Here is a 14,579-nt window from a genome sequence, read left to right as displayed (position 1 = left end):
ATTTGGGATATATATATATATCCCAAATTCCCAAATTCGGAGGAGTCAGGTATTAGAGTTTGCCTACTCACCTACAGATCATCTATGTCTTCTTTCTCAAGAAATTTGTTTTCAGGGAAAAGAGAAGGCAACTATGTTTCTTTGAGAGAGGACACATTTTTTGCTCCATGAATCTTGGTTGTGAGCAAGTGACTTGCCCAGGGTCACACAGCTGGGAAGTCTGAGGTCGGATTTGAACCTAGGACCTCCCGTCTCTAGGCCTGACTCTCAATCCACTGAGCTACCCAGCTGCTCCCTTCTCTACTTTTTTATTCTCGGCCAAATGTTGATTTAGATGGTACATATACCTTTACATTAATCTTTTTAAAAATACTAATCATTAATACAACAATATCTGGTGATTAAATGTCTCATGAAAAAATATTTTTTGCAATTTTGGGGCATATGATAAAACCTACTTCATACCCCTATTCATTGCCTTTCCAAATTTTCTATTTAACTGCCATCAATTTGTTTAGTTGCTTTTTCTTCTTTTTCTTTTTCTATTATTTTTAATAGTAAGAGTGTAAAATTGATATTATTTAACTTATCCTTGAATATATTCACTCATTTGTCTTTGGGCAAGGACCATATATTTAGAATGGCATTACTCAAATGAAAATATACCAGTAGTCTAAAACTGATTCTTTGATCCCCTTTCCTTCTACTCTGCCACCATCACTTTTGAAATAGAAAGAGGATGGACAGCACTGAGGAAATTTTTTTCTTTTTCTTTCATGAAGTACCATTGGAAAAAAGGTTTCTTTCTGATGTGGCCAGCACAGTGGTGATGAGTCTCTCTATGATAAGCTAAAATGATCCTTAGAAAATACACATAGTCTGTGCCTAGGATGTTTCCCACAGATAGAACCTACTATACTCTTTTTTCATAATCTTCAAGAACTCTGGTCACTTCTACACCATAAATGAAGGACTTCTGTGGAGGAGCAAAATAATATAAGCCTAAAATGTAATAGGAAAATAGAAATTCTCAGTGCCTATTGAAGGAGCTGGAAAGAAATAATAAAAAATAGAAATTCAGTGGATTGTCTTTGGAGCAAGAAAACTTAGATTCTCCCTGAAGAAGAAATAGAATAAGGGAGAGGGTAAAATCTGGTCCACCTGACTTGTGTGTGAATTAGCAGCACCCATCAAAAACTATCATAACCTAAATAACTCTACAATCCTTTTCTCTTGACCATCATTCTGTGCCACTGTTCATATGGTCTGCTCCAACTCTCCTGCTCTAAACTGTAGCCCCAAGTAATGAGAGTAGGTCCCAGTAAAATCACAGCCATAACTTAGGTAAAGTCAAACACATAGCCTAGGCATCACATGAGGCCCCCAAACTCCTCCTTTCTAACCCTTACCTATTTTTATCAACCTGTCTAAAACATCATTTTGGAAGATTGTCAAGATGGCCACTCCATTCAAAAAAACTCATCCAAGATCAAGGATAAGATCAAGGCAACTAGGATGTTTATCAGAGCACCATGGTATGGTCAAATCCATATAGATTAGTTATATCAGTACTGGAATTCCATTTTACTTTATATCTCTCCCAGCAGTTATAAAGCTATGTTCCCAAAAGATGCTTGCTAGGTGTTTGTTGAATTTATAGGTGAAAGAGTAGAATGAATACAAATGCCTCTAACTTTTCCTTTCTATGTCAAGTGTGTTAGGAAACACTTCATCTGTTCACTCACACAACATGAATAAGACATACTCAGGTCTACATGATTCACTCAACTTTACCTAAAGACAAAAGTATTAATGCCATTTTTAGAAGAGCTTAAATTACAAACAGAAGAGGGCAGCTCCCCACTCCTACCCCCACCCCCACCCCACATGTTAACTAGCTCTAAATCCATCTGTCACCAATAATAAAAATATTTATGAATCCTGAATTCCAAACTTCCCTCCCTGCTTCAAGAACCCGAAACTAGCAATCATTTCCTTTTCATAAATCTTCAAGATTTCTTACTCACAAAGAAAAACTGGGCACAATAGACCATTTTTATTTCTTTGTGGGTAATTTATGAGTCAGAGTGTAACATTTAAACCAATAATTAGTGAACTACTTTTTCTATTTTGCATACAAGCTAGAGTTTCAGCTAACTCCCTTGAAGCTACAATTTGATATCATTATGATAACGACAGGCAAATGCCCTTTTTTCTTTTTATTAGACTTTGTTTGACTATCCCAAAGGCTAGTAATTTTCCACATCCTCCTTCTATAGTGGCTCTCTATCTACTAATTTCTTTATTCCACAAATCTCATTAGTATAATTCTGATTGATGAAAACTTCTATATTTTGTTTTATGTAATTTTATGGGCAAACTTTTTAAAGAGGGTGCCAAAGGAAAGGAAATGCTTGTCTGTCAGTCTATTTCTAAGGCAATTCTTTCAAAGTTTCATTGTATGTATCATACTCATTGTATTTGTCAGATTAGGAATAATGTAGCGCAGCTGGATAGAACATTTCAGGGGGCTGCATCTGGCCTGCGGGCCATAGTTTGCCCATCACTGCTTTAACTCATTTTAGTATTCATTTTAAATTTGGTTTAGTGTATCAGGAATTTCTGATTTATTTTTATTTTCCATATTGCTTTCTAAAGATTTCTTTATTATTTAATTTGAACAGGTCACATGGTATTCAAGTTCTCTATTTCATGTATAGACTAGATATTTTCATAATCTTCTAATGTCTTCCCTCACTTGTTAAATAAAATTTCTCTAACTCCTTCTGCTATGATGGCAGGTATAGGAAATAAAACAGCATAGTAGATAATAGACTTGAAGTCAAGAAAATCTGAGTTCAATCCTGTCGCATATACAGACAAGTGGGAATTTTGGGAAGGTGGTACTTTAGACAGAGCAAAACTTCAGACCTCCATACCCTTCCATGCTGAGATAAAAAACAAAGCTCTTCAAGGGGAAAGAAAAACAAATCTAACAACAGAACAGAGCTGGACTCAGCTCAAGAGATACACATACACACACACACACACACACACACACACACACACACACACACACACACACACAAAAGCCTGAATTTCTGAACTGTTATGTTTGAGGGTAAGGAAGAAGGAAGATCCCAGGACTCCTCCCCCATATGCTGTGCTGAGTCTCCAGTGACTCCTGGAATCTCTGGGCAGGCAAACACACTAGTCTGGAGAGAGGGATTTACCAGGACAGACGTGCCTGGCTCAAGGCTTTGAACACAGACAGCAGGGAGGCGATTGGAGGAGAAATGCAGAGAGGGCAACTTAGACATAGTGAAAATACTCTATTTCCCCACCTCCATTCTCTCAAGGTTTTGATGTCCAGGCATATCGAACTCTATAGATCAACCCCACCCTGGCTTAATTCCATAAACAAGATAGATAAGAAGTCTTCAGAGGGCAAGGAAACTCCAACACCCCTCCTCCATAAACTGTAGAGAAAGTAGCTAAAACTTCTTTTGCCAGCTGGGAAATATCTTAATCAGAGTTCATTAAAACCATCTGGTTAACCTAATCAATTAGCAGAGAAGAGAAAAAGCCCATTCAAAACAAAATAGCCCAAACCCACAGATTCAGCAAATCAGAGGAGCAAGATTATAGCCAATTAAAGGAGGGAGAGAAGGAAAAAAATATGAGCAAAAAAAAAAAAAAACAACCCAGAAAAAGATAAAAACTAGAAAGTGAGCAAATTAAAAATCCCCAGATGAAAACTAAATTAGAAATACTAAAAATCAAGGGAGAAATTAGTAAAATCAAAGTAAAAGAACTATTTAATTAATAAATAAGAATAGACGCTGGTATTTTGAAAAAAAACAGATAAAATAGACAAAGTACTGGTCAACCTAATAAAAAAGGAAAGAATAAAACCAAATTAACAGTATCAAAGATGAAAAGATCACCTTTAATGAAGAGGAAATTAAGGCAATCATTAAAAACTATTTTACCCAATAATATGGCAATAAATATAGCAATCTAGCTGATATAGATGAATATTTACAAAAATATAAATTGCCTAGATTAACAGCAGAACAAATAGAATACCTAAACAATCCCATATCATAAAAAGAAATTGAAGAAGTTAAGAAAAAATTGCCAGGGCCTGATGGACTCAAAAGTGAATTCTATCAAACATTCAAACAATAACTAATCCCAATACTATACAAATTATTTTATATAATAAGCAAAGAAGGAGTACTACCAAATTCCTTTTATAACACAAATATGGTACTGATTCCAAAGCCAGATAGATCAAAAACAGAGAAAGAAAACTACACACCAATCTCCTTAATTAATAGAGATGCAAAAATCTTAAACAGAATACTAGCAAAAAGACTCCAGCAAGTGATCAAGAGGATTATCCACCATGATCAGGTGGGATTTATACCAGGAATGCAAGGATGGTTCAATGTTAGGAAAACCATCCACATAATTGACCATATCAACAAGCTAACAAACAAAAATCACATGATTATCTCAACAGATGCTGAAAAAGCCTTTGACAAAATACAGCACCCATTCCTGTTGAAAACACTGGAAGGTATAGGAATAGAAGTACCTTTCCTAAAAATAATAAACAGTATATACCTAAAACCATCAACAAGCATCATATGCAATGGGGATAAATTAGAAGCCTTTCCAATAAGATCAGGAGTGAAACAAGGATGCCCATTATCACCTCTATTATTTAACATTGTACTAGAAACACTAGCAGTTGCAATTAGAGAAGAAGAAGAAAATGAAGGTATCAAAATGGGCAATGAGAAGACTAAGCTATCACTCTTTGCAGATGATATGATGGTCTACTTAAAAAATCCTAGAGAATCAACTAAGAGGCTTTTAGAAATAATCAACAACTTTAGCAAAGTTGCAAGATAAAAAATAAATGCACATAAATCATCAGCATTTCTATATATTTCCAACACATAACAACAGCAAGAGGTAGAAAGAGAAACACCATTTAAAATCACCCTAGACAATATAAAATACTTAGGAATCTATCTAAAAAAACAAATACAGGAATTATAAGAACATAACTACAAAACACATTCCAAAAAATAAAAATAGATCTAAACTATTGGAAAAACATTGATTGCTCATAGGTAGGACGAGCTAACATAATAAAAATGACCATTCTACCCAAATTAATTTATTTATTTAGCACCATACCTATCAAACTACCAAAAAAACGTCTTTACTGAATTAGAAAAATAAACTATAACAACATTCATTTGGAATAACAAAAGATCAAGAATATCAAGGGATTACATTAGGAAAACCATCCACAGAATTGACCATATCAACAAACTAACAAACAAAAATCACATGATTATCTCAATAGATGCTGAAAAAGCCTTTGACAAAATACAGTACCCATTCCTATTGAAAACACTGGAAAGTATAGGAATAAAAGGTCCTTTCCTAAAAACAGTAAACAGTATATACCTAAAACCATCAACAAGCATCATATGCAATGGGGATAAATTAGTAGCCTTTCCAATAAGATCAGGAGTGAAACAAGGATGCCCATTTTCTCCTCTATTATTTAACATTGTACTAGAAACACTAGCAGTAGCAACTAGAGGAAAAAAGAAATTGAGGGTATTAAAATAGGCAATGAGGAGACTAAGCTATCACTCTTTGCAGATGATATGATGGTCTACTTAAAAAATCCTAGAGAATCAACTAAGAAGCTTGTAGAAATAATCAACAACGTTAGCAAAGTTGCAAGATAAAAAATAAATGCACATAAATCATCAGCATTTCTATATATTTCCAACACATCACAGCAGCAAGAGGTAGAAAGAGAAACACCATTTAAAATCACCCTAGACAATATAAAATACTTAGGAATCTATTTACCAAAACAAACACATGAATTATATGAAAACAACTACAAAACACTTTCCAAACGATGAAAACTAGATCTAAACAATTGGAAAAATGTTGATTGCTCATGGGTAGGACAAGCTAACATAATAAAAATGACCATTCTACCCAAATTAATTTACCTATTTAGTGCCATACCTATCAAACTACCAAAAATCTTTTTCACTGAATTAGGAAAAACTATAACAAAGTTCATTTGGAATAACAAAAGATCAAGAATATCAAGGGAAATAATGAAAAAAAAATGTGAAGGAAGGGGGCCTAGCAGTACCAGATATTAAACTGTACTATAAAGGAGCAGTCATCAAAACGGTATGGTACTGGCTAAGAGACAGAAGGGAGGATCAGAGGAATAGACTTGGGGTAAGTGACGTCAGCAAGACAGTATATGATAAACCCAAAAAGCCCAATTTTTGGGACAAAAATCCACTATTTGACAAAAACTGTTGGGAAATTTGGAAAACAATATGGGAGAGATTAGGTTTAGATCAACATCTCACACCCTACACCAAGATAAATTCAGAATGGGTGAATGACTTGAATATAAAGAGGGAAACTATAAATAAGTGAACACAGAATAGTATACTTGTCAGATCTCTGGGAAAGGAAAGATTTTAAAACCAAGCAAGAGTTAAAGAAAATTACAAAATGTAAAATAAATTATTTTGATTATATAAAACTAAAAAGCTTTTGTACAAACCAAAACAATGTAGTCAAAGTCAGAAGGGAAACAACAAACTGGGGAAAAATCTTTATAACAAAAAACTCTGACAAGGGTCTAATTACTCAAATATATAAGGAGTTAAATCAATTGTATAAAAAATCAAGCCATTTCCCAATTGATAAATGGGCAAGAGACATGAATAGGCAATTCTTAGGTAAAGAAATCAAAACTATCAATAAGCACATGAGAAAGTGTTCTAAATCTCTAATAATTAGAGAAATGCAAATCAAAACTACTCTGAGGTATCACCTCACACCTAGCAGATTGGCTAAAATGAAAGAAGGGGAGAGTAATGAATGTTGGAGGGGATGTGGCAAAATTGGGACATTAATGCATTGCTGGTGGAGCTGTGAACTGATCCAACCATTCTGGATGGCAATTTGGATCTATGCTCAAAGGGCTATAAAAGAATGCCTGCCCTTTGATCCAGCCATACCATTGTTGGGTTTGTACCCCAAAGAGATCATAGATAAACGGACTTGCATGAAAATATTTATAGCTGTGCTTTTTGTGGTGGCAAAAAACTGGAAAACGAGGGTATGCCCTTCAATTGGGGAATGGCTGAACAAACTGTGGTATATGCTGGTGATTGAATACTATTGTGCTAAAAGGAATAATAAACTGGAGGAATTCCATGTGAATTGGAAAGACCTCCAGGAATTGATGCAGAGTGAAAGGAGCAGAGCCAGAAGAACACTGTACACAGAGACTGATATACTATGGTAAAATCGAATGTAACGGACTTCTGTACTAGCAGCAATGCAATGACCCAGGACAATTCTGAGGGATTTATAGAAAAGAATACTACTCACATTCAGAGGAAGAACAGCAGGAGAGGAAACACAGAAGAAAACCAACTGCTTGAATACATGGGATGATGAGGATATGATAGGGGATCGAAAGTACCACACCAAAGCAACTGTCAACAATTTGAAATAGGTCTTGATTAATGACACATTTTAAAAACCAGTGGAAATACATATCGGCCAGGGGAGGGGGAAAGTCGGGGGGTGAAGGGGAAAGTAAGAGCATAAATCTTGTAACCATGTTAACTTTTCTAAAATATAAATATTAATAAATGTTTAAAATGTAAAAAAAAAGAATATCAAGGGAAATAATGAAAAAAATGTGAAGGAAGGGGGCCTAGCAGTACCATATATTAAACTGTACTATAAAGCAGCAGTCATGAAAACAATATGGTACTGCCTAAGAGACAGAGGGGAGGATCAGTGGAATAGACTTGGGGTAAGTGACATCAGCAAGACAATGTATGATAAACTTAAAGAGCCCAACTTTGGGGACAAAAATCCACTATTTGACAAAAGCTGGGAAAACTGGAAAACAATATGGGAGAGATTAGATTTAGATCAACATCTCACACCCTACACCAAGATAAATTCAGAATGGGTGAATGACTTGAGTATAAAGAGGGAAACTATAAAAAAAGTTAAGTGGACATAGAATAGTTTACTTGTCAGATCTCTGGGAAAGGAAAGATTTTCAAACCAAGCAAGACTTAGAGAAAATTACAAAATGTAAAATAAATGATTTTCACATATTAAAACCAGTGGAAATGTGAATTAGCTTTCAGCAGAGAGGGCAGGGGGGTTGAAGGGGTGAAGGAGAAAGTAAAAACATGACATGTAAAAATGGAAATTTTGTCTAAAAATAAAAAAAATATTTAAAAAAAAAACTAAAAAGCTTTTGAACAAACAAAAACAATTTGGCCAAAATCAGAAGGGAAACAACAAATTGGGAAAAAATCTTCATAACAAAAAGCTCTCACAGTGGTCTAATTACTCAAATATATGAGGAGTTAAACCAATTGTATAAAAAATCAAGCCATTCCCCAATTGATAAATGGGTAAGGGACAGGAATAGGCAATTTTCAGATAAAGAAATCAAAAGTATGAATAAGCACATGAGAAAGTCTTCTAATTATCTAATAATTAGAGAAATGCAAATCAAAACAACTCTGAGGTATCACCTCACACCTAGCAGATTGGCTAAAATGAAAGTAGGGGAGAGTAATGAATGCTGGAGGGGATGGGGCAAAACTGGGACATGAATGCATTGCTGGTGGAGTTGTGAACTGATCCAAACATTCTGGATGGCAATTTGGAACTATGCTCAAAGGGCTATAAAAGAATGCCAGCCCTTTGATCCAGCCATACCATTGTTGGGTTTGTACCCCAAAGAAATCATAGGTCAACAGACTTGTATGAAAATATTTATAGCTGTGCTTTTTTTGGTGGCAAAATACTGGAAAATGAGGGTATGTCCTTCAATTGAGGAATGGCTGAACACATTGTGGTATATGCTGGTGGTGGAATACTATTGTGCTCAAAGGAATAATAAACTAGAGGAATTCCATGTAAACTGGAAAGACCTCCAAGAAGTGATGCAGAGTGAAAGGAGAAGAGCCAGGAGAACATTGTACACAGAGACCAATACAATGTGGTAAAATAGAATGTAATGACTTCTGTAGTAGCAGCAATGCAATGATCCATAACAATTCTGAGGGACTTAGGGAAACCTACATTCAGAGGAAGAACTACAGGAGAGGAAACACAGAAGAAAAGCAACTGCTTGAGCACATGGGTTGAGGAAGACATGAGTGGGGATGTAGACTTGAAACTACCACACCAATGCAACTATCAACAATTTGGAAATAAGTCTTGATCAATGACATATGTTAAAACCAGTGGAAATATGCCTAGGCCATAGAGGGGAGGGGAGGAGGTCGGTGTGTGAAGGGGACAGTAAGAATATGAATCATGTAACCATGATAACTTTTCTGAAAAATAAAAATTATTTAATTAAAAAAAAGAATTGAAAAAAGAATCATGTAAGTCACACCAAGTTATTGCAAACAATGGGGTTTCCAGTGACTGTTCAAGGTCAAGCTGAAGTCACCTCATGACTTAGTGTTAATAGTATTGCTCAATAGTTGAGATGGTGGTTTTATTATATACTACAATGCCATTTGTTCATCCCTTTCTATGTAAATAAAAGCATGTGAAAATTGTCTATCTCTATACAAAAGTGAAAGAAAAAAATAAAATGAATGTTTCTCATTCATATTGAAAACACTAGAAAGTATAGGAATAGAAAGGCCTTTCCTAAAAATAATAAAAATTATATATCCAGAACCATCAGCAAGCATCATCTGCAATGAGGATAAATTAGAAGCATTCCCAATAAGATCAGGAGTGAAACAAGGATTCCCATTGTCACCTTTGTTATTTAACATTGTATTAGAAACACTAGCAGTATCAATTAGAGAAGAAAAAGAAATTGAAGGTATTAAAGTAGGCAATAAGGAAACTAAACTATCACTCTTTGCAGATGATATGGTGGTCTACTTAAAGAACCCTAGAGAATCAACTAAAAATCTAGTGGAAATAATCAACAACTTTAGCAAAGTTGCAGGATACAAAATAAATCCACATAAATCATCAGCATTTCTGTATATTTCCAACACATTTCAGCAACTACACTTAGGATGAGAAATTCCATTTAAAATCACCTTAGATTATATAAAATATTTAGGAATCTATTTGCCAAGACAAACACAGGACTATATGAACACAACTATAAAGCATTTTCTACACAATTAAAAGTAGATCTACGGCCTCAGCCACTTCCCAGCTGTGTGACCCTGGGCAAGTCACTTGACCCCCATTGCCCACCCTTGCCGCTCTTCCGCCTATGAGACAATGCATCAAGGTTGAGGGTTTAAAAACAAAAAACAAACAAACAAAAAAAACCTAAAAAAAAAAAGTAGATCTAAACAACTGGAAAAATATTAATTGCTTGTGGATATGATGAACTAACACAATAAAAATGACAATCCTACAGAAATCAATATACTTATTCAATGCCATACCTATCAAACTCCCAAGAAACTTTTTTACTGAATTAGAAAAAAATTATAACGAAGTTTATTTGGAGGAACAAAAGATTAAAAATATCAAGGGAGATAATGAAAAAAATGTGAAGGAAGGTGGCCTAGCAGTACCAGATCTTAAATTATACTATGAAGCAGTGGTCATCAAAACAATATGGCACTGACTAAGAGAGAGAAGGAAGGATCATAGAATAGACTTGGGGTAAATGGCCTCAACAAGAGGGTGTACAATAAACCCAAAGATCCCAGGTTTTGGGACAAAATCCACTATTTGAAAAAAACTGCTGGGAAAATTGGAAAATAACGTGGGAGAGATTGGGCCTAGATCAACCTCTCACACACTATACCAAGATAAACTCAGAATGAGTGAATGACTTGAATATAAAGAAGTAAACTATAAGTAAATTAGGTGAACATAGAATAGTTTACCTGTCAGATCTATGGGAAAGCGAAGGTTTTAAGACCAAGCAAGAAATAGAGAATATTATAAAATATAAAATGAATAATTTTGATTATATTAAATTAAAAAGGGTTTGTACAAAAAAAAACAATGCAACCAAAATCAGAAGAGAGGCAGCAAATTTTTCACAAAATTTTTATAACAAAAATATCTGACAAAGGTCTAATTCCTCAAATTTATAGGAGCTAGATCACTTCTGCAAAATATCAAGCCATTCCCCAATGGATAAATGGGCAAAGGATATGGATACACAACTTTCAGAAAAAAAGAAATCAAAACTATCAATAAGCACATGAAAAAAGTGTTCTAAATCTCTTATAATTAAAGAAATGCAAATCAAAACAACTCTGAAGTAGCACAATTTGACAGCAAAATAAAATAATAAATGTTGGAGGGGATGTGGCAAAATAGGAACATTAATGTATTGCTGGTGGAGTTGTGAATTGATCCAATCATTCTGGAAAGTAATTTGGAATTATGCCCAAAGGGTTTTAAAAGTCTGTCTGTCCTTTTGGTCCAGCCATACAGCTGCTTAGTTTATACCCTAAAGAGATAAAAAAAGAAAAAAGAGAATAGTGCAAAAGACCTGGAATCAGAAGATCTGGATTCAAATCTCCCTAAGACATTTACCAACTGTGATAACATGCAAATCATTCCATCTGCCTCAGTTCTCTCTACTATTAAATGAGGATAATACTAGCACCAACCTGAGAGGGTTTTTAGAATGATCAATGAAATAGTTTTTAAAAATTCCTTACATATTAGAAAGTGCTGTGGAAATATTTTATTAGCTGTTAAACTTTACCTTGTATTTATTTATTTACTTACTTAAAAAACCCTTATCTTCCATCCTAGAATCAATACTGTGTATTGGTTCCAAGACAAATGATTGGTAAGGGCTAGACAATGAAAGTTAATGTGTGACCAGGATCATGAAGCTAGGAAGTGTCTGATGTCAGATTAGAACCTCAGACCTTCTGTCTCTAGCCCTTGCTCTTAATCCAGTGAACCACCTAACTACCCTCAGTGCTATATTTTTCATACCGTTACCTTCTGTCTTAGTATCAATTCTAAGACTGAAGTTGGGCAAGGGTTAATCAACTATAGTTAACTGACTTGTCCAGGGTCACAGAGACAGAAAATGTCTGAGGACTGATTTGAAACCAGGTCCTTCTGACTTTACATCTAGCAATTTATCCATTGCACTACTTAGCTGCCCTCATCCTATGGTTTTGGAAGCCTATATTTAATAATATTACTGGATAGCTCCAACCCTTCCTCCTGTGGCCCATACATTGGCAACAGTCATAATAATACTATTTGTCATGTGAATGTATGAAGGCTATTAAGTGGTTTTACCTTCTCTAACAATTGTTTTCATAGACAACAATTAGGTCATGGTGGTTCCAGAAGACACTATTTAAATTTTACTGTCTTTTGTAAAGTTTATCTGTTAGTTTGATTTATGTCAAACTTGAAAAGGACTTTTAAAAATTCCAATCTATGTATGCCCATTTCCTTTTTTTTCCAAATAATTAAATATACTTATTTTAACCACCTGTTTCATTATTAGGTAGTACATCTAAAGTTTATATTAACCCTTTTTTAAAGGTTAAAATAAAATCTTCAAATTTGCTGAGGCTATTAATCGGATTGATATTTTTGCTGATTCCTTACAGTTCTCCAAGTATTCTAACATATCATAGGCCAATAGGAATATTTATCTTCTCTTACCTATATATATGCTTTTAATTTTTCTTTTTATCTTATTGTCATGTCTAAATTTCCAGAACTATATGAAATAATAAAATTAGTGTTAGTTGTCAATGCCTTTAGGTTCTTCAGTTTTTTCATCTTCAAATAACTCATTCCTAGTCTCTACATCTGATTTGAGATTAGTTATGAAGTGATTGTCTAAGATTTTTGTTAGATGAATTGGAGATGATGATATCATTGCAAAAAAAAAACCCAGCATGTAATCTTTGCCTTAAATTAGTAATATCAGTTTCTAGTCTTACTATGTGCAATAAAAGCATTTCTATGGCTAGTTCATTTTCTATGCATTTGTGTTTTTCCCACTTCCCTGGCCTTCACCATCTGCACTGATACATTTCTAGTAGATATTGATTTTTTCTCATTTGTTCTGTTAGCACCTTTGTGTAATAATAGAAGAAAAAGTTACTCCATTGTCTTCCACATCAAAATGAAAATTTTGACATTGACAAATACTCCAATGTCTTCCACGTCAGAATGAGTATCATGACACTGCCAACAAATGGCACCCTGTCAATTTTTTTTAAACAGAATCTGTGGTTTCATTGTTGTTAAGAACTCCAAATGAGAAACTTATATCAATGTAAGTTTACAGTTCCTCTGCAACTCATAGTTTAAGAGAAATTTGCCTAGGCACTGAAAAGTTGACTTGCATCACACAACCAATGTTTACCTGTAAAGAGTGGAACTAAAACATTGGTCTTCTTGACCCTAAGACCTCATCTCTGTGTACCATACTATTCTAACTCTATCCCTCTCCCCTCCCCCTGGTCTGTCCCTTACAATTATACCCTAATTTCATGGAAACAGGTTGTATCAAATTAAGTTGTTGATGCAATCACTAGCATCATTAGAGCCCAATAGCCTAATGTTTCAGGGTTTCTGCCAGCCCTTCACAGCTATCAGACTGGCCTAAAGGAAAATGGAATCCTTCAACTCTGGCCTTGGATACTTCCTAACTGTGTGATCCTAGACACGTTACTTAATTCCAGTTCTGTATCCTTTACCATCCTTCTGTCTTGGAACCAATATATAGCATTGATTCTGAGACAGAAGATAATAATTTTTTTAAAAATCGAAACCCCTATAAACCTCTACTGGTTAGCATTCCTGTACTTTGCCATTGACTATATCCAAAAATACCACATGAATACTTCCTTGGCCTTTGAGTAATATTATTACTCAAATTATTACTCAAAATCTAATTCTTATTATAGGGAATTTAAATCCTCTTACCTCTTAAAGACAGTTCAACAGTCTATGCTATTGGCCAATGCCCTGTAAAAGAAGCCTATTTCTATTTATAGCCTATAGAACATTTTTGTAGATGACAGATTAGATAATTGTAGTAATTAATGAGATACCTCATTTTTGTGTTCAAATCTAGGAAGCTTTTAGTTATCTTGATCATCAGAGAACATAGATGTTTACTTGATGGACTGAGTAGGAAGAGGAAGGAGATTGAAGTGGGTGAGTATGAAGATCCCATATAGAATTACCTTCTATAATATGAGTCTCTTTTGGGACAGAGAATAAGACAATCTGACTTTGTGATGAGGAAGTGGGATAGACTGGAAAGATAACAGGATTTAGATTTAGATTTAGATATCTTAGATTTCAATCTCAACTTTTGATTCTTTTTAAACCTAAAAGGGCTGTACGAATTGGATTTGTTAAATTTACATTTCCCAAAGGTACATTGCAAGCTGTGGAAAAGGTCCTATTCTAAATATTTAGTGTAAAGTGATGCCTCTCTCCATCCCCATCCAAAAAATATT

The sequence above is a fragment of the Gracilinanus agilis genome, chromosome 6 (genome assembly GCF_016433145.1).
Source record: "Gracilinanus agilis isolate LMUSP501 chromosome 6, AgileGrace, whole genome shotgun sequence".
NCBI classification, from domain to species: Eukaryota; Metazoa; Chordata; class Mammalia; order Didelphimorphia; family Didelphidae; genus Gracilinanus; species Gracilinanus agilis.
Note: the sequence above shows the minus strand (reverse complement) of the source record.